Source organism: Hypanus sabinus, chromosome 5, assembly GCF_030144855.1.
Source record: "Hypanus sabinus isolate sHypSab1 chromosome 5, sHypSab1.hap1, whole genome shotgun sequence".
Taxonomy (NCBI): domain Eukaryota; kingdom Metazoa; phylum Chordata; class Chondrichthyes; order Myliobatiformes; family Dasyatidae; genus Hypanus; species Hypanus sabinus.
The window spans coordinates 29,479,246-29,506,931 of NC_082710.1; the positions used below are offsets into that span (position 1 = coordinate 29,479,246).

Below are 27,686 nucleotides of genomic sequence, written 5' to 3' on the forward strand. Positions count from 1 at the left end.
TCGGTGTTCATATGAGTGCAGTGGAAAGAAGGGGTAAATATTCAAGCAGAGAGAATTGGTGTACAGAAGTACATAAAGGAATAGGTGTGTGGAAAGATTATGTAGCTGCAAAGATAGCATGTTGGGAATTGTCAGTGTAAAAGCAATGCAGATGGGGGTATGTGGGGTTCAGGGCAAGTGCTTGGAGATGCTGGAAAAGAAGAGTAGGGTGTTTTTTAATTTAAGATGGTGCTACTGAAATTGCAACAACATAGTGGTAGTTCAGAACGCAAGAAATACAACTAAAAACAGTACTAATGACACCTTTTCTGAAGTAAATTGTGGTCCACTATCACCACAATGAAGAAGCAAATGGAAGTGAAGCTGATTTGAAGGATGAGCTGTACTGGTGTATCACAAATTGCTTTGTGGCTGCCTGTAAGCCAACAAATCTCAAGGTGTATATACATTCTTTGATAATAAAGAACTTTGATTTTCTTTTTCATTTCTTGGAATGGCATGTTGACAACTGGGATCTTGTGTGGGCAAGTGCACTGAAGAGAACTGTATTGGTGCCTGAATTGAGATGTCTTGTACATGAAGGTGCAGCCGCACATGGATCAGTTACAGATTGAGGGAGAGAAGTGGTAAATGGAGTTTAATTTAGAACTTCAGAAGATCAAATGAAAGGAGAAAATGTACAGTTAAAGCTAGACCCATTAAAAGCACTGTAGTTCACTGAAAGTGGCTCTATAAGTTGATAAGGTAGTAAAAGCAGCATTTGACATGCTGGCTTTCATTTGTAGGGGTGTTGTGTTTAAGAATAAGGAAGTTATAACTGACAAACAAGAGAAAATCTGCAGATGCTGGAAATCCAAGCAACATACACGCAATGCTGGATGAACTCAACAGCCAGGAAAAAAGTATAGTCAGTGTTTTGGGCCAAACTCGTCTATATCCCACTCTGATTGTCCTTTACTCTAAATGACTCCACCAGCATTGATGTCATCCACAAATTTGCTAACCCACCCATCTGTATTTTCATCCAAGTCACTAAAATATATCACAAATAACATGTTTTAAATTCTGTTATGTATTATAATTTTGAATATAACAAGCATTGGACACACTAACCCAGCACTGATCCATGTGGAATGAGTGACAGAACATATGAGAAGGTTGTGGAGAGGGTGCAGAATCTGGTTTACCAAATAGTATGAGCGTTAAGGAGAGGTAGGATAAACTTGCTCTCCCTAGAGAAGGGGTTCCCAACCTTTTTAATGCCATAGACTAATACCATTAAGCAAGAGGTCCGTGAACCTCTGCTTGGGAACCCCTGCAGAGTATCAGAGTCTGAGGGGAGACCTGAGAGCTCTGCAAAACTATGAGAGGTGGAGGCTAGAGAGAATCTTATCCCCAGGGTAGAAAGTTCAAACATCAAAGGACATGCCCCTCGTGTCACGTAAAACTTAAGATGGCCTTTCTTCTCCCTGTAACCTTGAAGGCAAGTTGTTTAAACAGAGTGCACTTTCCTGGTATATATTATGGGGGTAAAGAGGTTTTTAGACGGATGAATATGAAAGGAATGGAGAGATATGGATGATGCATAGGAAGAGGACGATTGGTATTAATTGCAGCCAAGATTATTGTGGTACTGTTACTTTGCTGTTCTATCTTGTGTGGAACTGAATAATGAGAAACGAGTTGTATTCTGAGGTTTGCATCATATTCCCCATTCTGGCTACATGTAGGGTGGCCATCTACATAAAATATAAGCTCACCTGATCTTCCATAGCTTCTGAAAGTTGTCACATTAATATCTTAATGACTTGCTGTCAGTAGTTCTGCAGTTTCACAGTTGTACTCCTTGAGCATAGATTTTCAAGATAGTTAAATTTCAAATGAAATTAGATTTATTTTTAAATCTTAAAAGTATGAGTTTTGTTTAATCGTCAGCACCCTTGGCCTCAGCTAGTTAACTTCATGTTCCACTTTATAAAGATTCATGCTAGATAAACAGATTTTGATTTAACGTCTGAATATTATCATTTATGTCAAATGCCTTGTACCTTTTTCCAGAAGCTTGTTCTTGGATGATTTGAGGTATCTTTAAAAACTTATGCAAGTTCATCAGGAAATTTTTTTTCTAAGGATCAGTTCCATTATTTGAGAGCTATTTTATGAACACAGATGTGCAAATTCATTGCATTTGTTCTGTTTTTCTGTAAAGCAGTCCTCCATTTCTAGCTGATGGCATGTTTGAATTGAATCAGTTTCATCCATCTTATTGCTTGTGAGCTTCTGGAAAATTACTTTTTTCTCCATTATTTGGCATCAAATAATCAAGTAAGCCTCTAAGTATATTTTCAGATAAATGTGGAAGTTGGGAGAAGATGGAATGGGTTCAGAATTCTGAAGGATGAATATGTTGCAGATGTCAGCAGTTATTTCTGTAAGAAGCTGAGCAACGAATGAGATGGGTCCCTGACCATTATAGTTGAAGGCAGTTTACTGGAATAGCTTAAATGGTTCCTGAAAATTGTCCAATGAGGATGAGGTCATTGAGAATATATTCAATCTTTAACATCAGAGGAAATTTGGGTTAAATATATGTTGCAGTTAGGCAATAAATTCAATATCCAGAAACAAAGCCAACTTTGAACTTCTTGCCGCATGTTTGTATTCCTTTTCAGTGTTTTGTAATGCATGTTATTTGTACAAGTAGTGGTATTTCAAATTCTTTTATGTATAATAATTTTGAATATAACAATGTTGTAACTGGTGCAGCAACCATTTATGATCAAGAGTCACAAGAAGCCATCCTTAACCCCATAAAGAACACTTTGAAAGAGAGGAGGCAATAACTAGAACAGATATCTTTATTTTGAGGCGGTTTCCCCTGTTGTGTTTCATACTTCAAACCAAAACTTTTGCAGATGTTATTTGGAAATGCAAGAAACCAAGGACATTACAATTAGAAGGAAAAACAAGAAATTCTGACCATTGTACCTCTTCAGTCATGATTGTCTGATCTTTTAAATCGGCGATACTTTCTTGAACTAATCCTATCTCCCGTGACTCTATGAATATCAAAAAAAATGTTCATCTCAATTTCAAGTACACTGAGAGGCCAGAATTCAGAAAATGCACTACCCTATGTATGAACATATTACTTCTGTTCTACTCTAAATGCATGTAACTCCAGCTTCTAAATATTTCAGTCAAGGACAACATTAACTGCCCTGATGTGCACCACTAGCATTTTGTACTGTCAATAAGATCACCATTTGTTAAGATAAAGCAAGTATAGTTCCAGTCTACTTAAGCTCTCTTAACAAATCCACTGACTTAGAAACCAATCTGGTGAACATTGGAAATTAATGTTTCCTGAGCTGATCACTAAAAAAGATTGAAACAGTTCTAATTATGCTGCAAAGTAAAATAAACTTAACTCTACAGATTCATTGAACATCTTAGTTAGTTTTTGCTACGTGATGGGGAAAAGTATGGATTAGAAAACTCATTTGAGTTAATTAAGGATATAATTAAATGATCAGTCTGGGTCAGCATCTTGGAACAGAAAGGAGTCAAAAATAAAAACATAAGTACCTAGCAGTTAAAACAGCATCTGTGGAGAGAGAACATTAACTATATTCTCTGTGAACTGAACTGTGGTTTTTCATTTCAGATTTCAGTTATTTTTATTAATAGCTGGATATAATCAAGAAAATTGTGTAAGTTGGTACTGTCCTGCAGACTATTTTGAAAATCATATTTTAAGAGTAGTTACCTAGAATTTCCCCAAGGTAGCAAGCAAGCTTTCAATTACAGAATAGGAAAGTACATTACATATACTCTAAGTGATCTTTCTATTAACGTGCTGTCAAAGTTGACTTTTTTCCCCCTTTTATGAAGCAAAGGTCCTGTATGGGAGGTTGGTCAAGAAGGTTCAGTCACTTTGCATTCAGGAGGAAGTATTAAATTGGATTTAACATTGGTTTCATGGGAAAAGCTGGAGCGTGGTAGTAGGTGTTTGCCTCTCTGACTGGAGACCTTGCGACTAGTGTCATTTGTCATCTACATCAACTATCTGGGTATTAATGTGGTAAACTGGATTAGCAAATTTGCAAATGACGCTAAGATTGTGGGAGCCATAGTGGACAGCTAGAAAAGCTGTCAAAGCTTGCAATGGGATCTGGAGCAGCTGGAAAAATGGGCTGAAAAATTCCATCTGCCAAGTGTGAGATTTTGCAGTTTGGGATTACAAACCAGAGTAGGACATGCACAGTGAATGCCAGAGCACTGAGGAGCATTGTAGCACAGAGGTTTTCCTTGAAAGTGTCATCGTGGGTAGATATAGCTTTAATCACATTGACTTTCATAAATCAAAGTATTGAGTACAGGAGTTAGGATGTTATGTTGGAGTTGTGTAAGATGTTAGTGAGGCCTAATTTGTAATATTGGTCACCTATCTGCAGAAAATAAATCAGTAAGATTGAAAGAGTATAGAGAATGTTGCTGGAGCTTGAGAACCTGAGTTACAGGGAAAGGTTAGGACTTTGTTCCCTGGAGCATAGGAGAATGAAGAGAGATTTTGATAGAGGCATAAAGTTGTGCTTAGGATTGAGGTTGGGTGAAGCTAGAAATAGAGGTTATGGGTTAAGAGTGAAAGATGAAAGTGTACAGGGGGAGCATGAGGGGAATCTTCAATCAGAAGACGGTGAGAGTGTGAAATGAAGTGGTGGATGTGGGTTCAATTTCAATATTTAAGGGAATTTCGGTAAGACATGGGAAGGCTATGGAGAGTTGTGGTCTGGGTGAAGGTCAGTGGGACTAGGGAGAATAATAGTTTGGCATGGACTAGATGGGCTGAAAGGCATGGTTCTGTGCTGTAGAAAATGCTCCCTGTCATTGCATCTGTAGAAAATTCATCTTGAGCGAGATCTAGTGAGCACATGATCATGATGCATATCCAGAATGGCTTTTCGTTGCGGTATGCCATCATTGCTCCAAAAGACAGACACGGCAGTTTTGCAGGTCCCAACATACAGGTGCTTCACACTTACACTTGAATGGAAAAGATTACTCAGTTCCGGACAAGGGAATATAACAAAGTATTGAGGATTTAGCTCTGGAGGTAAGCAAGAAAATGGGAAAAAATTATAGAAAATGCTGAAAATGATATATCCTGAAAAGTCCTTGCCCAAGTAATGTAAAAACATCTGTTTTCTGCCTTGAGATGTAATATCCTTCCTCAAGACTTATTTGTGCATGTACCAATGAACTTTTTATTCAATCCTGAAATCTGAATCACTGTCTGGAACACATCACTTCTTTGCATGAAGAGGCATCCCTGACCTGGACTGGATGCAAAATCCTTTCGAGTTGTTTATACACAAAGGTAGCAGTCTCTTTCGTCTGGCAGCCCTCAAACCGCAGCACATTGAACAGTATCTTGGAATGCGCTCCCAGGTCTGAGGTACTGAGAGGTTGACATGCCAAGTGATCCTTTCCATTGAATGCTTGATAGTAAAACTTTAAAACCACAGCAGCCACTTCTTTGCATCCCCCTTCAAAATCTTTCACCACTATAGTATTCCCAGTTCTTTGGCACCTTTAACCAAAAGAAAAGTCACTAGAGTCTTCACAGATTTTTGATAGAAATTCAAAACTCCATCTTCCATATTCATGACCACCTTCATAAAAAGAGATAAATCTGTTGTAACAACAACGATGAGGAAAGAACCTGTGCCTTCTAGTGGCCAAAGATCTCCAAAATCAATATGGAGTCTTATCTACAAGAGATACAATGGACATGAGCTTCACTTTTTGCTAACTCCAAGAAAAATGCACAGAGCAGCATCAACCACTCTATCTTCTGCCTTACAATGTCTTCCTTCCTGACAACTGATAGGGACCAAAATCAGAATCTAGTTTGACAAATATTTCTAAAACGTGGGTGTCTTCCAACATTCAGGAACATTCTACATAGCCCCTACTTATCTCGAAATGCATGCTTTGAGCTCTGCCCTAAGAAGATGTTATTGGAAGGACAGAGAAAATGCTTCTAAGATGCTCAAAGCCATTTTTGAAAATAATAGCATTTTCACTGACACAGGGTAATTGTTATAAGCAACTAATCAAAAAGGTACTGAGAAATTTTAGACTCTTTGTTGGGAATGTGTAGACGATGATTGAATTTGGTATAAGAGGTGCACTTCAAAATTCAAAGTAAAATTATTACCTAAGTTCATATATGCCACCATATACTACGTAGAGATTAGTTTTCTTACAGGTATATACAGGAAAAAGAAAAAATACAATAGAATTTACAAATAAAAAACTATAAACAAAGACTGACAAAGAACCAGTTGTTCAAAAGAAGACAAGCTGCGCAAATAAAAAGTTTAATACTGAGAAAATGGGTTGTGAAGAGTGCTTGAAAGTGAATCTGCAGATGATAGTCAGTTCAGAGTAGTGATGGTTGAAGTTATCCTTGCCAATTCAGGAGCCGAATGGTTGCAGGGCAATAAATGTTCCAGAACTTGGTGGTGTGGGGCCTCTTGCTTCTGTACCTCCTGCCCAATGGTAGCAGCAAAAAGAGAGCCTGGCGTAGATGGTGGGATGATGGATGCTGCTTCCTTGTGGTATCACTGCATGTAAATGTATTTAATGGTGGGAAGGACTTTGCCTGTGATGTACTGAGCTGTATCCACCACTTCCTGTAGCCTTTTCATTCCTGGGCATTCGTGTTTCCAAACCAGGCCATGATGCAACCAATTACGGTATTCTTCACTGTGCAACTATACAAGTTTAAAAAGGCAGTGGCAGTAGATTGTGATGTTTTGTAGGCAGCTTACAGAAACACTACCAGATGCTGTATATCGTAACAGTTATCACTGCAGTTTGCAACCTGTAATTTCTCTTTAAGAAACACACTTTTTAATCATCTAAATGCACTAACAATGTTATGATCCTGAAAGATTAGATGAATTTGACTCTCAAAAATGCAGGTACAGCTCCTGGAAGTGTCTAGATGGCTGCCATTGCTCCCAAGAATTGAGGTCGCTGTGAGAAACTTCTGGCCAGACTGGAGCAACAGTGAATACGAACACCACTCTGTAGCATCCTCTTGGCCAACATACAGGAGAGCAAGATAAAGGACCGAACTGCAAGATTGCTATATCAATGGGCAGTGAGGAATTGCTGAATTCTTTAACTGAGACGTGGTTCAACCCCCACACTTCGAATACCATGCACCAGAGGTGTCCTCCCAAGCTTGCCAATACCCATCTACGAATAATTGACTTTAGTGCTTATTGAGGCCAACTTCTTTGTTATAAGTTGCATTCAGTCGTGGTTTGAAAGGGAAGGGACTGAGAATGTTACAGTTTGTTCATATGCCTACCCTGTTTGAATATCTGTAAGTTAGAGGTGTGTAGAGATTTCAAGTGGTTTCTGGCTGTGGTAGGACAATAAGGACAGATAAAGACTATAGTAGCTCAAATATATCTGTCATATTTACAAAAAATAATACAATCTTGTACACGAGTTCACACCAAAATATTAATTTTGGCAGAGAGAGAAAAACCTGCAACTAATTCAGGAAATAAAAACAACTAATTTCTCAGTTATTTCCTCAGGCAATTAAATAAGCATTAGAGACCACACTGCCTCATGATCTATGCTTATTACATGGTACTGTCAAGTTGCCTTCTAAAATAATTCCAAGCAAATAGACTTTTGCTAAACAACAGAGATTTAAAGTAGGTTCTGTGTGAAGCTACAGGTGTTTTGATAGCTGGAGAATGTTGATTGAGCTCTGTAGTGATTATGTGGAGGATAAGAGGATACCAAAAGTTTTTTTATCAGATAAAAAGCAAAAAGACGAAAGTGGATATCGGACCGTTGGAAAAGAATGCTGGAGAGGTAGCAATGGGGACAAAGAGGTGGTAGATATACTTCAGTATTCTGCTTCAGTCTTCACTATGGAAGATACTAGCAATATGCCAGAAACTCAAGATTGTTAGTGGACAGATGTGAGTGCAGTTGCTATTACTAAGAAGATGCCTCGGAAGCTGAAAGGTCTGAATGTAGGTAAGTCACTTGGGCCAGATATAATACACTTCAGGGTTCTGAAAGAGGTAGCTGAAGTGATTGTGGAGGCATTAGTAAGGATCTTTCAAGAATCACCAAAAAATGGCAAATGTTACTCCACTCTTTAAGAAGGGTGAGAGGCAGAAGAAAGGAAATTATAGGCCAGTTATCCTGACTTCAGTGGAGTCCATTATTAAGGATGGATTTTTGGGGTATTTGGAGGCACAAGATAACATCAGCTGAAATCGGCATAGTTTCCTTTAAGGGGAAATCATGCCTGACAAATCTGTTGGAATTCTTTAAGGAAATAACATGCAGGTAGACGAAGGAGAGTTGGTGGATGTTGTGTACTAAGATTTTCAGAAGACCTTTGACATATAAGGCTGCTTAACAAGATAAGAGCCAACGATATTATAGAAAAGATACTAGCATAGTTAGAAGATTAGAAGTAGGAAAAGAGTGGAAATAAAGGGAGCCTTTTCTGGTTGGCAGCTGGTGACTAGTGGTCTGTAGGACTTTGTATTGGGACTGTTTTTTTACATAATATATATCAATGATTTGGATGATGGAATTAATGGCTTGATGGAGTTTAAGGTAGTATTGAGGAAGCAGAGAATCTGCTGAAAGAATTGGACAGATTAGGAGACTGGACAAAGAACTGGCAGATGGAATATAGCTTAGGGAAGTGTATGTTTATAGAACTTGGTAAAATCAGAGCAGCACAGGCACTTGTGCAAGATTCCCTAAAGGTTAACTCTTGGTAAGGAAAGTAAATGCATTGTTAGCATTCATTTTGAGAGTACTAAGGCATTTGACAAACCACACTGGGAGTATTGTGAGCCATTTTGGGCACCTTGTTTAAGAAATGTTTTGTTGGCATTGGAGAGACTCATGAGAATGAAAGGGTTAATATGAAAACCATTTGTTGGCTCTGGGCCTGTACTCACTGGGGTTTAGAAGAATATTTGGGGGGGGGGGAATTTGTTTGAAATGTATCAGATATTAAAAGGCCTAGATCAGCCTTCCTCAACTGTTTTGCCCTGGAGGAACCCTTGAGATAATTTTCTGATCTTGGGGAAACTCTGCATAAAAATTATATGTACAGTGTGATCAGTAAGATGTAGATTTAATTACCCAAAAGTAATTGTCAATGCTGTTTTGAGTAAAGAATGAATTTATAGCTTGCCTTTCTTGAAATTAATCTTTTCTTTCTCTTTCATAAAGTTTAAAAATTCATAAGGCAAACATAATAAATTTCTCAATTCTGAGTTGAACTTGAGATAAGCACACTGATTTCACCTTCAACTTAAATGAGACTTTGTATCCTTGCTTTTACTGTTAACAAGAAAAAACTTGCTCACACATGTTAGAAGTTGAAAACTGCAACAGAATGTTCATAGCTTTTCTATGAATGGCAGGATACTCTTTCACAGAAATCTAGAACTTGTCTAGGGGCAGATCAGTAAATCTCATCTTGAGTGCATGATCAGAGTGCAGTTCACGGACGTCTTCCTCCTCTCTTAAAGTCAAGTTCTGAAGCTGAGCAGAAGATTCAGAGAAAGGGTCCCTCACCCAGTCATATACTTGTATAGAAAGGAAGAAAAAAGTACTGTTCAATTTTGTTCTGCAGTTTTTTCTAGGTGGTTTTCAATTACACTTGAGACTTTCTGATATCCTTCCTCACTCTCAAGCCCAAGCAGCAGTGGAAACATTTCAGGATTTCCTTTTGCAACATGATTTTTCCAAAGATTCAGTTTCCTTTTTAAATTCTAGAATCTTCTCACTTGAAGTCAAAACATTTCTCCAGGGCCTTGCAGAGACTTGTTCAATGGGTTCCTATAATGAAAAATGCCTATTAAGCATTAAGGCTAGATTTTGCATCCATTCTTCATCTTCAAAGCGCTCAGCGCTCAGGCCTACTATTTTCTTGAAAGTGCTCCTGCAATTCACCTTTCAACTCAAGCACCTTCTTGAGAACTCTTTTTTTTCTTCTGTTAAGCCACCAGATTTCTGTATGTGGTAGGAGATTGTGTTCTTTGTCCAGGTTTTCACTCAGGTTTTTAAACATTCTCAAGTGAACTGGTCTCAAAGCTACTAAGTAAGTTGCTTCCTGAATGTGACTTTATTTTCAAAAGCTTTAATCTGTTTGTTTTGAGATTCCAATAGTCATTTAAAATAATTGACACTTTTACGTGTCATATTGCTGTGATTTGTAGTTAAATGTCGTTTCAGTTTGGTGGCATCATTGCTACATCTCTTGAGTTGTTTGCCGCAGACTAGGCCCAATGGAATAGGACAACTTGGATCACCAGTCCAGGTAAAATCCATCGGTAAGTAGCTTGCATTGTGAAGATGGATGGTGTTTGCATCTGTTGTGGCACTAGTGCAGTGAAATTACTCGGGAGATTGTAATTCTTCACTAACCTTATCAGAATTGTCCATAGCACTAGGCCTAAAATCCTCTTCTTCCCATCTCACACTTCCTCTTCAAAAACTGCCACACTGGACTTTCTTTAGAATGAAAATTTTCTACGTTCATTCCCTTAAGTCAGTCAGCTGCGAGTAAGGGGAACTTGAGGGGGAGGTAATTCAGGAGGGAGAGGCTGATATCACAGCCCAAGTTGGGCAAGTCCATTCAATGCTCGGAAAATGTACTTCATGCTCCTCATCAGCAACCATTCTCTGCTCCATGCAATGCAGCACTCACCAATTATCTGACTACCGTCCTCCCTCTATGCAATATAGCACTCACCAATTACCTCCCCTATCTTGTGTCAAAAACTGAGAATGGACTCGACCAAATAAACACAGTCCAGCTGTGCACTACCCACCATTGTGAGGGCTAGCATCGTACACTGCGTGGTTTAAAAAGCGATACTTTTTTTTAAACTCACGATCTCTCACGGAGCCCCTAGCGACCTCTCACAGAACACTGGTTGAGAAACCCTGGCTTAAATAGTGTGGCTATGAAGAGGATGAATCCTATAGTGGGTGAGTTTAGGATCAGAGGGCACACCCTCAAAATAGAGAAATGCCCATTTAGAACTGAGATGAGGAATTTCTTTAGGGAGTGGTGAATTTGTGGAGTTCATGAAACAGAAGTAGTACAGCACATTACAGGCCCTTTGACCAACAATGTTGTGCCAACCATGTAACCTACTCTCCAAACTGCCTGGAATTTCCAAATGCATAATCCCCTATTTTTCTAAGCTCCACATACCTATCTAAGAGTCTCTTAAAATAACCTATTGTATGCGCCTCTTCACTGTCCATGGCAGTGCATTCCATGGATCCAACTACTCACTCTCTCACTCATTGCCACAGGCAGTTGTGGTGGTCAAGTCATTGGGCAGGGCATCAAAGGTTAAATAGAGAAGGCAGGTGAATGTGGTTAAGAGGGATAATCAGCCATGATGGAATTGTGGAGAAGACTCTGTGGGCCGAATGGTCTAATTCTGATCCTGTGTCTTATGAATTCAAACAGCAGTGGTTTTGGGATATTTCCTTGTATGGCAAAAATATAAGCTACAATGGTTGAGCTGTAAAGCTCTCAAACTTTTCAGATTCCCATATATTGCATTCCATTCGACTTTGTAATGGAATTTTGTTTCAGTCTGTGTTATTCGTATTAGTACTGTAATCAATTACTGTACAATAAAAACAGTACTTGAAATCAACTGCATTTCAAGCATTTCAAAATTTACATAGAAAAGAACATGTTTTACTCTATTGGGTCTCAAAGTATAAGTTTTAAATGTTCCCCAATTCAGTATTTTTGTGCTGTTAGAAATAAAATTTTGGCGGCAGCTGTTTCTCTAAATTACTCTGAATTTAAGAAATCGTTTGCCCTGGCCTGGGACCAAACTGGCATGTTTGATGAAAGAGAAAATCTTGTTCTAAACACAATTGATGTGCTGCCAAGTTACACTCAGTACTATGAATGGGACATGATTTTTATTTTAACCACTTTAGGATATCGGTGGGATGATTACTAGTGCAGTTTGACAGCAAGTGGGTAATTCACTGTGCTACATTATTACTCCAACAGTGATGGGCACTCTACTTCTCAATACTGAATTAAACTTCTCAATACTTTTTTCTAGTGTTGTGCAGTTAAAATTTTGTATATCTGTTTTCTTTTGTAATGTGATGATCATTTGAAGAGTTTCACAAATTTCTGAAATTCAGCTTGATAACTGTGTTTATCGGAATCACAAGAGACCATGTAATTCGGACTTTAACACTTTTTTGAAATCTTGTGAGGGAACCTAGGCCACATTGTTCTGAAGTGCCCATTTTAGTTTTTGTAGCAATTGCCAATTAAGCATTCATGTATAATAGAAAAAAATGCTGGAGATGCTCAGCAGATCTGTGTCTCTATATTTTCTGGATTTCCAGCTTCTGTGCATTTTTATTTTGCTTTTTGATGCATGTCAGGTAAGTTGCATGATTTGGGTGCTTCCCCTCCACTTCCCTCTCACTCCGGGAATGCCAGTTTACTCCCACAGTTGCTGCAGTCATCTAATTCCTAGACTACCTCTCACCGATCTGACCTGATGATCATCTGCGTAACCACCAATCACACCACCTCAAATTCCAGTGAAAACATTCGTCATTGCAAACATTGGTGGTCTCCTGTTTATTTTTCTTCCATCATTCACACCCTATCCAACTAACATCCAAATATTTTCATTCCCCTAATTTATTTACTCCCATCCTGCATTTCCCTAGCATAGGTGGAAATATAGATTGCAACATTTTTCCCTCTCTTGAGACCAACCACAGTTATGTTTTTTTTTGGCAAGCAAGATGTCCAACACACATTGAAATATGAGTTTATGCTTAGAATCTCTCAGAAAGCTATGTACGTACACAGTAACTCTGCTCCATTTTCAACTGTGGGTCCAAATTAATGTTGGCAAAAACCAAAGCTTTGGGATTGGAGGAAATGCCTTACTACACAGGAATAAATTATTTAAGGTTCTTTGCTAAATCAGTTGTATTGTAGTTCTGCTAATTTGTGCATTTTTTTGGATATCAGGTTGCTAAGTTATCAGTAATACTGTTTGCAAAAAAAAAATTGGCTTTCTAAATATCTGATGTTTGGACAATTACGACGTTCAGATTTAGACTGTTATCAGTTAGCAAGTAGTTATCAGAAAACCCCACATTCCCAAAGCATGTTGATTGGCAGGTTCCTGCTGTATAAGTGAGTGGTGGGATTGGAGATAGTTTAAGTGGCAAGCTGGAAGTGGATAATTTTGTGAACTGATAATATTTAGATGGGCTGTGAGTGGGGAAAGAAAAGTAATGGGAAACCAATCATGTTTTCATGAAGCTGATGTCCTGGAATTTGTTAATTGGGCATTTGGAAAATAGTGGAGAAAATAATGTTGTTAGAAGCTGACAAGTGTCCTAAATCTAATGGTCTGTAACCCAGGGTTTTATTAGAAACAACTAAAGAGACAACTAATGCGTGGATTATATCTGCTGAAATTTTCCTGATATTTTTGAAAGGTCCCAGAGGATTGGAAAACCTTAGCTACATTCATATAATGTTTCCCACGTTCATTATTAAAGCAATATCAGCGTCAATGTGCCAAAAGAAAAATAAACGCCTCTGATTTTTTTTTGTTGTCCATTAAAATAATACCATTGTCAACCTAAGATAGTGGAGAATGGACTGAAGGGCAGTGTGACTCTTAACAGCCAAATTACAAACTATATTGTTTGCAACATATCATAAACGAGTGTGTTGCTTTGTATGCAGCATAATGCACACTGAGAGAGTGTATTAGCATCATCAATCTGATCATTACCTATCTTTACCTTAATGGTTCAACTAATTGAAAACTTCTGGTGAGTTATGGTAAGCAAGGAAATAGAGTGAAATCTGGTGCACCTCCCCAAAGAAAGCATATGTTGTAATACACACTAGTAATTGTAGCCAATGGCAAAATTATTAAAGAACTTTATATTCTCAACTCTGTAAAATATCAACAATGGGATTTTCTCACAAAGGGACTGGGACCAGGAAAAAAACAATTGACTGGGTGAGGGAGATGCTGGTAGAGAGAAGGATGAAGAATTATGACTTGTTGCATTCTCACATTTAAACTCCAAATACATGAAGGCGTTAACTTTGTAGTATATCTGTGTTCCTGGCACAGGAAGCAAGTGAAATTGAAGAGAAAACGAGCTTTGGAACACTAAGTGAGTCTGTATAAAAGATTTAAGGTTCTGTGATCCCAGAGTGAAATACTTCAAATGGATTTTGCAAGTGGCTTTTGAGCTGCATTCCTATGAACCAGAGGCAAGAAGTTGCAGGCTGATGTATTCATGTCATTGGCTTCTAATGCTGAAAAAGATTATGCATTACAGGGCCTGTCTGGTTATTTGCCTTAATGAGATATTTTTGCAATTGTCCAAAAGACAGATCACTGCTAGAATCTCAGAATCTGCTGCAGGTACACCAGTTGTAGAAGTGTAAAATCATATGTGCAAAATATAGATCCGATCATGTCCAAAATCAGAACCAGGTTTAATGTCACTTGTATATGCCGTGAAATGTGTTAACTTTGCAGCAGCAGTATAATGCGATACATGGCAATAGAAAGAAAAAAGAAAACTGAATTACAGAAAGTTTACAGTATATGTTAAATCGTAAATGAGATAAGTAGTGCAAAAAATAGGAAATAATAAAGTTGTGAGGTAGTGTTCATGGGTTCGATGTCCGTCCGGAAGCCATATGGCAGAAGGGAAGAAGCTGTTCTTGAATCATTGAGTGTGCGCTTTCTGGTTTCTATACCTCCTTCCTGACAGTAACAATGAGAGGAGAGCAGTCCTGGATGGTGGAGGTGTTTTTAATGATGGGCACCACCTTTCAGAGGCACCACTCCTTGAAGATGACCTCGAAACTACAGAGGCTAGTGCCCATGATTAGCTGGAAAACATTTGAGCATGCATATTGCCTTAATGTTTCTATCATGATATCTGCGTAGTATTTTTGTCAGTGAACAAGACAGATCAGTTTGTTTGTATCTGCCGGAACAGCCACATGGTAGAGGTTCAGTTCTGTCAATCTGCTGAGGTTCAGTCAATTAAGAAAAAAACCTAGCTATTTAGATTCTAGTGTCCTCAAATTCAGGACTTGAGCTTAGATTTGGACTGATTACACTTGTACAAGAAACTGTCAGGAATCTGAAAATAAAATGTGTAAGTGCTAGAGTAGTGAATAAGAAGTATTAGGGAGCAACTGTAGAGAATGATATCAACCTGGAACACCCTATGTAGGGAGTTGAAGTTGAGAACATTCATAGCATATAAGAAGTATTGAGACGAGTGCTAAAATCACATAGACGTAGAAATCTCCAGGCCAGGTGCTGGTTAATAGGATTAGGGGTCGTCATAGCCTAAAATGCCCATTTCTGAGTGATGTGACTATTAAGAAGTATTATGGTTCATAACAACTGCTTATTTAGGAATTCAGGACTTAATCACAGTAGCTTTATTTCTTACTACTAGTGTTCAATATTTTTGACCACTTCAATTAATTCTGCACCGCAATAGCCATCCTATTCCAATCGGTAAATAATGACTCATTATTACTGGCCCTAAATTGTATAATACCTCAAAACCATGTACCTATTTCCTGAAAACAAAGATTTGAATGCACTGTCTGAAAGAGTGCTGGTGGAAAATCCCCTTCTGTTTCCAAAGAGAATTGGATATGAAATTGAAGAGCCCAACATCCAGTGCAATGAAAAACTAACAGAAGGATGGGCAATCACAAGCAAGAAAATCTGCAGACTCTGGAAATCCAAGCAATACACACAGAGTGCTGGAGGAATTCAGCAGGTCAGGTAGCTTTTATGGAAAAGAGTACAGTTGATGTTTCGGACCGAGACCCTTCATCAGAACTGGAGGTGAAAAAGTTGAGGAGTCAGAGGAAGGAGGGAGGGGCAGAAGAAATGCAAGGTGGTGATATGTGAAGCTGAGAGGGGGAGTGGTGAAGTAAAGGGATGGGAAATTGATTGATGAAAGAGATACAGGGCTGGAGAAAGGGGAATCTGATAGAGGACAGAAGGCAAAGGAAGAAAAAAAAGGGGGAGGAGCACCAGAGGGAAGTGATGAGCTAGTAAGGAGATAAGCTGAGAGAGGGAAATGGGAATGGTGAAGGTGGGGGGGGGGGGGTCATTATCAGAAGTTCAAGAAATCAATGTTCATGCCATCAGATTGGAGGCTACGTGGAACAGTCTGTGTTCCAAGCCTACACTGGTGTCATTCCCCAACTTTTCCTACGCTACATTGACGACTGCATTGGTGCTGCTTCCTGTACCCTTGCAGAGCTCATTGACTTCATCAACTTTACCTCCACTTCCGTCCTGCCCTCAAAGTTACCTGTTCCATTTCTGACATCAACCTCCCCTTTTTCGATCTCTCTGCCTCTGTCTCTGGAGACAGCTTATGTACTAGTGTTTATTATAAACCCATTGACTCTCACAGCTACCTGGAGTATACCTCTTTCCACCCTGTTACTGTACTTGTGAAAAAAAAAGACATCCTCTTTTCTCAATTCCTCTGTCTCTGCTGCATCTACTCTCAGGTTGAGGCTCTTCAATCCAGAAAGAACGAGATGTCCTCCTCCTTGAAAGAAAGGGCCTTCCCTTCCTCCACCATCAACATTGCTCTCACCACCCTACCAGGGATAGGGTTTCTCTTGTCCTCACCTACCTACCGCCCCACCAGCCTCCGCGTCCAGGACATAACCCTCCGTAACTTCTGCCATCTCCAATGGGATCCCACAACCAAGCACGTTTTTCCCACACTTTCTGCTTTCCATAGGGATAACTCCCTTTTTGACCTTGTCCATACATCCCTCCCCACAGATCTCCCTCCTGGCACTTATCCTTGCAAGCAGAACAAGTACTGCACCTGCTGCTGCACCTCCTCGCTCACTACCATTGGGAACCCAAACAATCCTTCCAGGTGAGGTGATGCTTTACCTGTGAATCTGGGGTCATCTGTATCCGGTGCTCACAGTGTGGCCTCCTGTATATCATGGAGACCCGATGTAGATTGTGAGACTGCTTTGCTGAGCACCTATGCTCCATCAGCCAGAAGAAGTGGAATCAGTGGCCACATATTTTAATTTCACTTCACATTCCCATTCCGACATGTCAGTCCATAGCCTACTTTACTGTCAGGATGTGCCCACACTCAGGTTGGAGGAACAATACTTTCTATCTGGGTAGCCTCCAACCTAATGACAAGAATATCAATTTCTTGAACTTCCAGTAATGAACCCCCACCTTCACCATTCTCCATTCCCATTTCCCCCTCACACCCCCTTTCCTTACCTACCAATCACCTCCCTCTGGTGCTTCTCCCCATTTTGCCATTTCCTTCTGTCCTCTCCTATCAGATTTCCTTCTCCTCCAGCACTATCTCTTTCACCAATCAACTTCCCAGCTCTTTACCCGAGATGTTGGCTATACTCTTTTCCATAGATGCTTCCTGATCCACTGAGTTCCTCCAGCATTTTGTGTGTGTTGTATTGTGAAGGAGGGGCAAAACTGGATGTCTCTTCCAAAAAGCTAGTATGTGTGCACTGAGATAAATACCTGTCTTCTGTGACTTGTAATGATACTTCAGTGGTTAACTGTAGTTAACCATCAGTTACAGAATGTACAGTTGTAAGAAAGTTTGTGAACCCTTTACAATTACCTGGTTTTCTGCATTACTTATAAAGTGTGGTCTAATCTTCATTTAACATAGAACATAGAAAAGTTACAGCACAATACAGGCTCTTCGGCCCACAAAGCTATGCCAAACATGTCCTTACCTTAGAAATTATCTAGGGTTACCCTTAGCCCTCCATTTTTCTGAGCTCCATGTACCTGTCTTAAAGGACCCCATCATATCTGCCTCTACCACTGTCACTGGCAGCCCATTCCACACACTCACCACTCTCTGCGTTTTTAAGAAAACAGCAACTTACCCCTGACACTTCCTCTGCACCTACTTTGAAGCACCTTAAAACTGTGCCCTCTTGTGCTAGCCATTTCAGCCCTGGGAAGAAGTCTCTGACTATCCAAATGATTAAAGCCTCTCATCATCTTATACACCTTTTTCAGGTTACCTCACATCCTCCGTCACTCCAAGGAAAAAAGGCTGAGTTCACTCAACCTATTCTCATAAGACCTGCTCCGGAATCCAGGCAACATCCTGGTAAATCTCTCTGCACCCTTTCTATGGTTTCCATATCCTTCCTGTAGTGAGGCAACCTGAACTAAGCACAGTGCTCCGAGTGGGGCCTGACCAGGGTCCTATACAGCTGCAGCATTACCTCTCGGCTCCTAAACTCAATCCCACGATTGATGAAGGCCAATGCACTGTATGCTTTCTTAATCACAGAGTCAACCTGCACAGCAGTTTTGAGTGTCTGAGACCCCAAGATCCCTCTGATCCTACACACTTGACAAGAGTCTTGCCATTAATACTATATTCTGCCATCATATTTGACCTACCAAAATGAACCACCTCACACTTAACTGGGTTGAACTCCATCTGCCGCTTCTCAGCCCAGTTTTGTATCCTATCAATGTCCCGCTGTAACCTCTGACAGCCCTCCACACTATCCACAACACCTCCAACCTTTGTCATCAGTAAATTTACTAACCTATCCCTGCACTTCCTCATCCAGGTCATTTATAAAAATCACAAAGAGTAAGGGTCCCAGAACAGATACCTGAGGCACATCACTGGTCACCAACCTCCATGTAGACTATGTCCCGTCTACAACCACTCTTTCCTTCTGTGGGCAAACCAGTTCTGGATCCACAAAGAAATGTCCCCTTGGATCCCATGCCTCCTTACTTTCTCAGTAAGCCTTGCATAGGGTACCTTGTCAAATGCCTTGCTGAAATCATATACACTACATCTACTACTCTACCTTCATCAATGTGTTTAGTCACATCCTCAAAAAAATTCAATCAGGCCCATAAGGCACGACCTGCCTTTGACAAAGCCATGCTGACTATTCCTACTCTTATAATGCCTCTCCAAATGTTCATAAATCCTGCCTCTCAGGATCTTCTCCGTCAACCTACCAACCACTGAAGTAAGACTCACTGGTCTATAATTTCCTAGGCTATCGCTACTCCCTTTCTTGAATAATGGAACAATATTTGCAGCCCTCCAATACTCCAGAACCTCTTCTGTTCCCATTAATGATGCAAAGATCATCGCCAGAAGCTCAGCAATCTCCTCCCTTGCCTCCCACAGTAGCCTGGGGTACATCTCATATGGACCTGGTAACTTATCCTCTTGATGCTTTCCAAAAGCTCTAGCGCATCCTCTTTCTTAATGCCTACATGCTCAAGCTTTTCAGTCGGCTCCAAGTCATCCCTACAATCACCAAGGTTCTTTTCCATAGTGAATACTGAAGCAGTGTATTCATTAAGTACCTCTGCTATCTCCTCCAGTTCCATACGCACTTTTCCACTTGATTGGTCCTATTCTGTCTCATCTTATCCTCTTGCTCTTAACATACTTGTGGAATGCCTTGGGATTTTCCTTAATCCTGTCCACCAAGGCCTTCTCATGGCCCTTTGTGGCTCTCCTAATTTCTTTCTTAATCTCTTTCCTGCTAGCCTTATAATTTTCTAGATTTCTGTCATAACCTAGTTTTTTTAACCTTTCATAAGCTCTTTTCTTCTTGACTAAATTTACAACAGCCTTTGTACGCCAAGGTTCCTGTACTCCCTGCGTTATTAAAGTCACAATAATTGACAAACGCCATCTGCCTAAGCTAATAACACACATATATTTGTACTTCTAGGTAATACTGAGTACACCATTTAAACAATCATAGTCTAGGTTCAGAACAGAATGTGAACATCTGGGGTAATACCTTCTACAAAAAGAGTCAGGTGTTCGAATCAGTGAGATGAGATCGGAAGTGTGGGTTGTAGAGGTGTCCTGCCCTATTTTAAAAAAAAAGACAAAGTCAGGTTAGTGACAGAGCCTGTTCTTCTCAAGAAAGATCTATTTGCACCATGCATTGATCAAAACAACTTTCAGTGGACCTTAGAAGAAGAATTGTAGAGGTGCATGAAGCTGGAAAAGGCTACAAGAGCATTTCTAAAGACCTGAGTGTTCATCAGTCCACAGTAAGAGAAATTGTCTGCAAATGGAGAAAACAGTACTGTCGCTACTCTCCCTAGGAGTGGGCATACTGCAAAGATCATACTAAGAGCACAATGTGCAATGTGGAGGAGATGGGAGGGAGGGGGAACCCAAGGGCGACAGCGAAAGACCTGCAGAAATCTCTAGAACTTGCTAAAGTCTCTGTTCAAGTGTCCACTATAAGAAAAACATTGAACAAGAATGATGTTCATGGAAGAACAACACAGAGAAATCCACTGTTCTCCAAAAGTAAGATTGCTGCATGTCTCAAGTTTGCAGAAGACCATCAAGATTTCCCACAATGCTTCTGGGACAATGTTCTGTGGGAAGATGAAACAAAAATCAAACTTTTTGACAGAAATGCATACTACTTTGTTTGGAGGGAAAATGGCACTGCACACCAACACCAAAACCTCATCCTAACTGTGAAGCATGGTGGAAGGAGTATCATGGTTTGGGGCTGTTTTGCTGCCTCAGGACCTGGACAGCTTGCAATCATTGAGGGAGCAATAAATTCAAAATTGTATCAAGACTTTTTTCAGGAGAATGAAGGGTAGCTGTCTGTCATCTGAAGCTTAATAGAAATTGAATGATGCATCAAGTCAGTGATCCAAAACACAAGAATAAATCAATAACAGAATGATTGAAAAAGAGCAAAATTCATCTTTTGGAATGGCTAAGTCAGAATCCAAACCTTAACCCTATTGAGATACTGTGGCATGACCTGAAGAGGGCTGTTCATGTCAGGTATCCCAGGAATATTGATGAACTGAAACAGTTTTATACAGAGGAATGGGGTAAAATTCCTCCTCACCATTGTGCAAGTCTGATCAGCAGCAACAGGTACTTTTGGTGGAGGTTATTGGTGCTAACAGAGGTTACACTAGTTATTAAATACTCCAGAGATTCACATATTTATTTTTGCACCTAGACTGTTTAAGTGGCGTGAAGAAGTGCAATTGTTTGTGTGTTATTAGTTTAGACAGATTGTGTTTGCCTATTAGTGTGACTTAGTGTGCCTATTAGTTTAGTTTGCCTATTAGTGTGCCTATTAGCTCTTTGACTGGAATTTTGAGGTGTTAGATTTAAAGGTACAACTAAAATTTTAATGCATAGTGGTATGCGGTAGTATCTAGGATGTCATAGTTCAACAGTTGCCTTCTGGATCAAAGACGATTTTTGCATTGTGATCTTTAAACTATGGGTTGTGAGCTAATACTCTTTAATTCAATGAAAATGTGTTTGACAGAGATCTTCCATCTATCAACATAAGATATTCCAGCATTTAAACTATCTAGTCCAAAATTATTAAACAGAACTTCAGTTTGTCTGAAACAAATGATTTTTGCCTTTGTAAGGTCACTTGCCATGGTGATTAATCTAAAGATATAAATCAGAAAACTGGATATCTCATCTGATTGTGCCTGTATTCTCCTTTAAATGACTTGTACATTCTATAAAACATGTTTGCCCCAGCAACGCCTCCTTCCATATTTGGGTATTTGGTATATGAAAGATAAAGTCCTTCATGGTAGATCGATCCAGAAGGTTAAGGTGGTGCATGGAATCTACTGTAGCTTAATAATTTGAATTCAGAATTGGTTTTTCCATAAGAGACAGGATAATGGTGGAAAGATTATTCTTGCTGGGGATTCATGACCAAGGGGATTAGTGTGTGTGTGTGTGTGTGTAAAAGAGAGAGACTTGGATGAAAATATAGCTGCATGGGTTATATCTGGACTCGAGGAGCTAATGGATTGGGGAAGAATGAAGTTCAAGACCAAGAAGTCGAGCACCTTTGTTCTTGGGAGAGGAAAGCTGGTTGACTTTCATTTCGCCCTTTGTGGAGAGGAGATTCCATCCATTCAGGATCAACCAGTTAAGAGCCTTGGGCGATGGTACACAGAGGAGCTGAGGGACACCAAGAGGGTTCAAGAGACAGGAGAACAGATCAGCAAAGGTCTGATGTCTGTGGACAAGTGTGGCTTGCCTGGAAAGTTGAAGTTGTGGTGCTTGCAGTACGGACTGATGCCATGGATAATGTGGCCACTGTCTATGAAGTGGCAATGTCCCATGTTGAGGCAATGGAATGGAAGATCAACAAGTATGTGAAGAAGTGGCTTGGAGTACCAAGCAGCCTCACCAATGATGCAGTCCACAGTAGCAAATCAAAGCTTATCATCCCAGTGCAATCCTTGTTGAAGAGGTCAGGGTAGCCAAGGTAAGATCATTCTTGATGCTTCGAGACTCAAAAGACCCTGTCATCAAGAACACCCAACCAGATATAATATCAGGTAGGAAGTGGTCAGCCCATGATGAGGCAGAGTCCAAATTGAAGTACAAAGAGACAGCTGGGGCTACCCAGCTAGGCCACCAGGGATTTGGATAGACAACCCACAAGTGGTGGTCATGTACAGGTAAGGAGTGCCGTGAGCTTGTAACGCAAGAAATATGAGAGTTAGAAGAGGAGAAGAGGTTAGCTAAAACAGCTGGCCTGGCCAAACAAGGGGCTTGGACCTGGTGGTAAAGTGTTGAACATCAACATCTATCTCAGATTGAATTTTTTATCTATGCTTCATCAGATTCAACAACTTACTACAAGATGGTCTCCTTTATCTTTATCATTAGTTGGCCGGATTAATGCTATTAAAATGATGATTTTACTGAAATTTTTATATTTATTTCAAGCCTTACCAATTTTTATTTCTAAATCTATTTTTGATAACATTGATTCTAAAATTTCCTCATTTGTGTGGCAAAATAAAAACCCCAGGTTAAGTAAAAGACAGTTACAAAAATCTAAAGAAGATGGTGGTTTAGCTTTACCTAACTTTAGATTTTACTACTGGGCGAATAATATTCGAAATTTAATATATTGGAAATTAGATTTGGATTCACCATTGTGCCCACAGTGGGTAAATTTAGAATGCAATGATGCACAAGGATATTCTCTATTCTCTGTTCTTGGTTCTTCTCTTCCTACTGATTTAGTTAAATTCAATAAACAGTTATCCAATCCTATTGTCAAGCACACATTACGAATTTGGTTTCAATTTCGTAAGTTTTTTACTTTGAAAAACTTTGTTCTAGATAGCCCTATCTTACTTAACTTCTTTTTTAAACCTTCTTTGACAGATCAAGCTTTTAGCATATGGAAAAGGAAAGGTATAATATTTTTTCGAGATCTTTTTTTTGAAGGTAGTTTGATGTCTTTCGACCAACTTTCCAACAAATTTAAGTTACCTAAATCTAATTTTTTTAGATACTTACAAATTAGAAATTTTTTACATAAAGTTCTACCATCCTTCCTCAATTCAACTATGATAGACTTTTCAGATATGATTTTTACCATGAATCCTTGTCAGAAGGGATTAGTGGCTCTTATTTATAATATGATTATGAAAATACAACCAGAAATATCAGGTAGAATTAAACAAGAATGGGAAGAAGAACTTCAATACAATTTATCAACAGAAAAATGGGAAAAATTTTTACAAATGGTTAATTCTTCTTCTATATGTGCTAAACATGCTTTAATACAATTTAAGGTTGTACATAGAGCCCATATGTCTAAAGATAAACTTGCTCGATTCTATTCTCATATTAACCCTCAATGTGACAGATGTCATTTAGATGTGGCCTCATTGACCCACATGTTTTGGTCATGTCCCACTTTACATGACTATTGGAAGGACATATTTGCTATTATTTCCTCAATATGGAATATTGATTTACAACCTCATTTTATTACTGCAATTTTTGGTATACCAAATGAGGATGGTAACGGGTTTTCCCCTTCAATTAGACGAATGATCGCGTTTGCAACATTAATGGCCAGAAGGTCTATATTACAAAATTGGAAAGAAATAAACCCTCCTACCACGTTTCAGTGGTTCTCTCAAACTATTTCTTGTCTGAGCTTAGAAAAAATCAGAAGTACTATTTTCGATTCATCAATTAAATTTGAAGAAACTTGGGGACCGTTCATTCGACACTTTCATATGAATTAATTTGATCTCTTCCAGACCTTTTCTCTTTTTATTCTTGTTCTGGTATGGAGTTCCGGAGTTTTTGACACTATCATATATATATAAACTGTTGTTATTGCCCATGTTAGTTTAGGTTTTTTTTCAATATATTTTTTTCTTGCATTTTTATAATTTTTTTTCTTTTGATGATTATTCTTATTTTTTTTCATGTATAATTAATATAGGTTACAGTGATTAATGTACTATTTTTTTGCTGATATTTTAATAAGATATTGTTATTCTATTAGTAATTTAACTAAGTCTAATGTACCCATAACCTATTCAATTTCACAATATGTTTTTTTTATATATGAAATTCAATAAAAAGATTGAAAAAGAAAAGAAAAGAAAGAACATCTATCTTGGAATATTCTGTGGCAGATGGAACTGCTCCACATTTCTTTTCTATGCAGAGCAGCGTACGACCTGCTCCCAACACCTGCCAACCTCAGCACCTGGTATGAAGATAAGACAGACAGGTGTGCTACTTGTGGCGAGAAGGGAACACCAACATATTTTGAGTGCATGCAGAGTCAATCTTTCCAGTGGCATGTACAGTTGGAGACATAACAATGTTCTCAAAGTTGTAACAGAAGCGGTTGAGCAGAGAGTGCTGCAGCACAACTTATCTCATGCCCAATGCTGCACAGAACATTGCATATCATTTGTGAAAGAAGGCTCCAAGTCAAGGGTGTACAGCGCAAGCCCATGATCAAGCATACTTTCTTCAGCCAATGATTGGTGTGTTAAGACTGACCTGGATGAGGAAGGCAGTTTCCCAGAGCAAATAGCTTTCATCACATGGTGTCCAGATATAATCATCTGGTCTGACACCAGTAGATAAGTGGTTATTAATGAACTCACAGTCCCCTGGGAAGACAACATTGATGAAGCCCATGAGCGCAAGTTAACCAAGTATGCAGAATTAAGATCAGAGTGCAAGGACGGAGGGTGGAAGGTCTCATGCTATCCATTCGAAGTAGGTTACCATGGCTTTACCGTTGCGTTGACTTTCCAGAAGTGGCTGCATGACTTTGGCTTCACTAGAAGAGAGATCAAGTCAACCAGCAGGGCTGTAACTGAGGCAGCAGAGACAGGATCATCATGGGTGTGGACCAAGTACATCCAGAGGTGCAGATAGTCGGACAGTGTATCCATCTTCTGTAAACCCTTCAGTAGTTGTATAGACACCTGAAGAGTAGACTATCTGTTGGATGGAAGCGACCAACAACTCTGATAGAGGCAGATGCCAAGTTGTTAAGCTCATCAGTGGGAGGTGGTGCTTTAGCACTGCTGGCCCACCACCTCAAGGGAGTCTTGATCATAAGCAGGCCGAAACTCCTGAAGACAGGTGGCAGATCAACTGATGATCCCACTGGTGATAGCAAAGGACAGTTAACATCTTAGTCCAAGTGTATTTTCAATTCTAAGTTTGCAGTTCACACAAAGAATGCTGGAGTTATCAACAGTATAGAGGGTTATCAAAGGGTATAGATAAGTTACAGATACAGGCGGAGAAATGCTCAGTGGAGTTTCGTCTAAGAAAATGTGAGGTGTTGCACATTGTGTGGTCCAATGTGAAGGGAAAGTGTACAGTTAATGGCAGGACTACTAACAGTACAAAAAGATCTTGAGATCCAAGTTGGAGCATCCTAAAAATGGCAACACAAATAGATAGCATAGTAAAGAGCGGAAATAGTATGTGTGCCTTCATTGGGTAGGACATTGAGTATAAGCATAACAAAATCCTGTTGCAGCCATATAAAAATTTAATTTGGCTGCACATGGAGTATTGCGTGCAATTCTTGTAGTTCCATTGCAGGAAGGATGTAGAGGCTTTGGAGATAACAAGAGGTTTATCAGAAGAGGTTTTTGAGCGTAAAAGGTTGAGGGGAGCCTTGATAGAGGTATTTAAAATAATGAGGGGGATCGATAGAGTTGATGTGGATAGACTTCTTCCATTGAGAGTAGGGGAGATTCAAACAAGAGGACATGAGTTGAGAGTTAGGAGGCAAAAGTTTAAGGGTAACTTGAGGGGGAATTTCTTTACTCAGAGAGTGGTAGCTGTTTGGAACGAGCTTCCAGTAGAAGTGGTAGAGGCAGGTTTGGTATTGTCATTTAAAGTAAAATTGGATAGGTATATGGACAGGAAAGGAATGGAGGGTTATGGGCTGAGTGTGGGTCAGTGGGACTAGGTGAGAGTAAATGTTCGGCACGGACTAGAAGGGCTGAGATGGCTTGTTTCCGTACTGTTATTTTTATATGGTTATCAGGAAGCTATCTAGATGAAAGGGTATAATGAGAGGTTGGGCAAACTTGGATTGTTTTCTCTGGAGGGTGGGAGGGTGAGGGGAGACCTAATAGTTATTTCATAAAATAGATAGGTAAGCAATCAGAATATCTTTATTGGGGTGAAAACATCAAATACTGGAACGTGCTAATAAGGTGAGAGGAGAATGTTTAAATGAGATATGCAGGGCAAGTTCTTCAACATTGAAATGATAGGTGTCTGGAAAAGGCTGCCAGGGATAGTGGTGCAAACAGATACAATCATGGTGCTTAAGATGTTTTTAGAGAGGCACATAAACTTGTAAGGAATGGAGGGATATGGATCATGTACAGGCAGAAGAGATTCAATTTAATTTGGCACAGACGTGTTGAGTTGAAGGACTGGTTGCTATGTTATGCTGTTCTGCAGTATGTTCTATAATTATCTATGTAGTCGCATAATTGTGCAGGCTGAATGATCTTTAAATCTTAATGTACTCTGAAGTACATATTAACCCAAGTACAAGGAATGGATTCGATGCCGAAACCAGGATTCTTGAATTCAAAGATTAATGCTAATTATCACCATGATTAAGATCTGCTAACTCAGCCTATCTCAATTTTGTATCTTTAACCATAAGGCATAAGTGCAGAAGAGGTCACAAGCTTGATTATGCATTGGAAAGTAGTGCATCTCCAAAAAAGCTGAGGCAATTTCATCGTCTGTAGACTACATTGGGATCTTGATTGAAGACTCTCCACTTGCCTTGATCAATACAGAGATCCAAGAATACACAGTAAATTTTACACAATCTAGGACTAAGTCAACGCTGCCTAATTTTGTTTTCCCACTCACAAAATGCGCTTCCTTTTCTAGTCTTAATGAAAGCTCTGCCTTAAATGTCGGCTGTTTATTCCTTTCCATAGATTCTGTCCAACCAGCTGAGTTCGTTCTAGCATTTTGTATGTGATACACTACTGTTCCTCACATGGGCTACTCTGACTGTACCTCACAAACCCCCAACTTCAATTACCAAGGACAACATGGGAGGCTTCATAAAGGACCCCCTCAAGTTGTAGATTATTCTGGTCTTGAAATGCATAGTTGTTCTTATTTGATTAGTT

General features: G+C 39.4%; 1 protein-coding gene across 2 annotated transcripts in view; it reads left to right on the forward strand.

Moving 5' to 3' along the window:
* srfbp1 (serum response factor binding protein 1) overlaps positions 1-27,686 on the forward strand; it is a 195,306-nt gene that overhangs the window by 46,048 nt on the left and 121,572 nt on the right. Inside the window, exon 1 of one of the 2 annotated variants that reach the window (XM_059969642.1) lies at positions 10,237-10,406. The exons of the other annotated variant lie outside the window; for it this stretch is intronic. The gene's annotated coding sequence lies outside the window, so the exon portion shown is untranslated. Of the gene's footprint in view, positions 1-10,236; positions 10,407-27,686 lie in introns of those variants that run through there. 2 annotated transcript variants of the gene reach the window in all.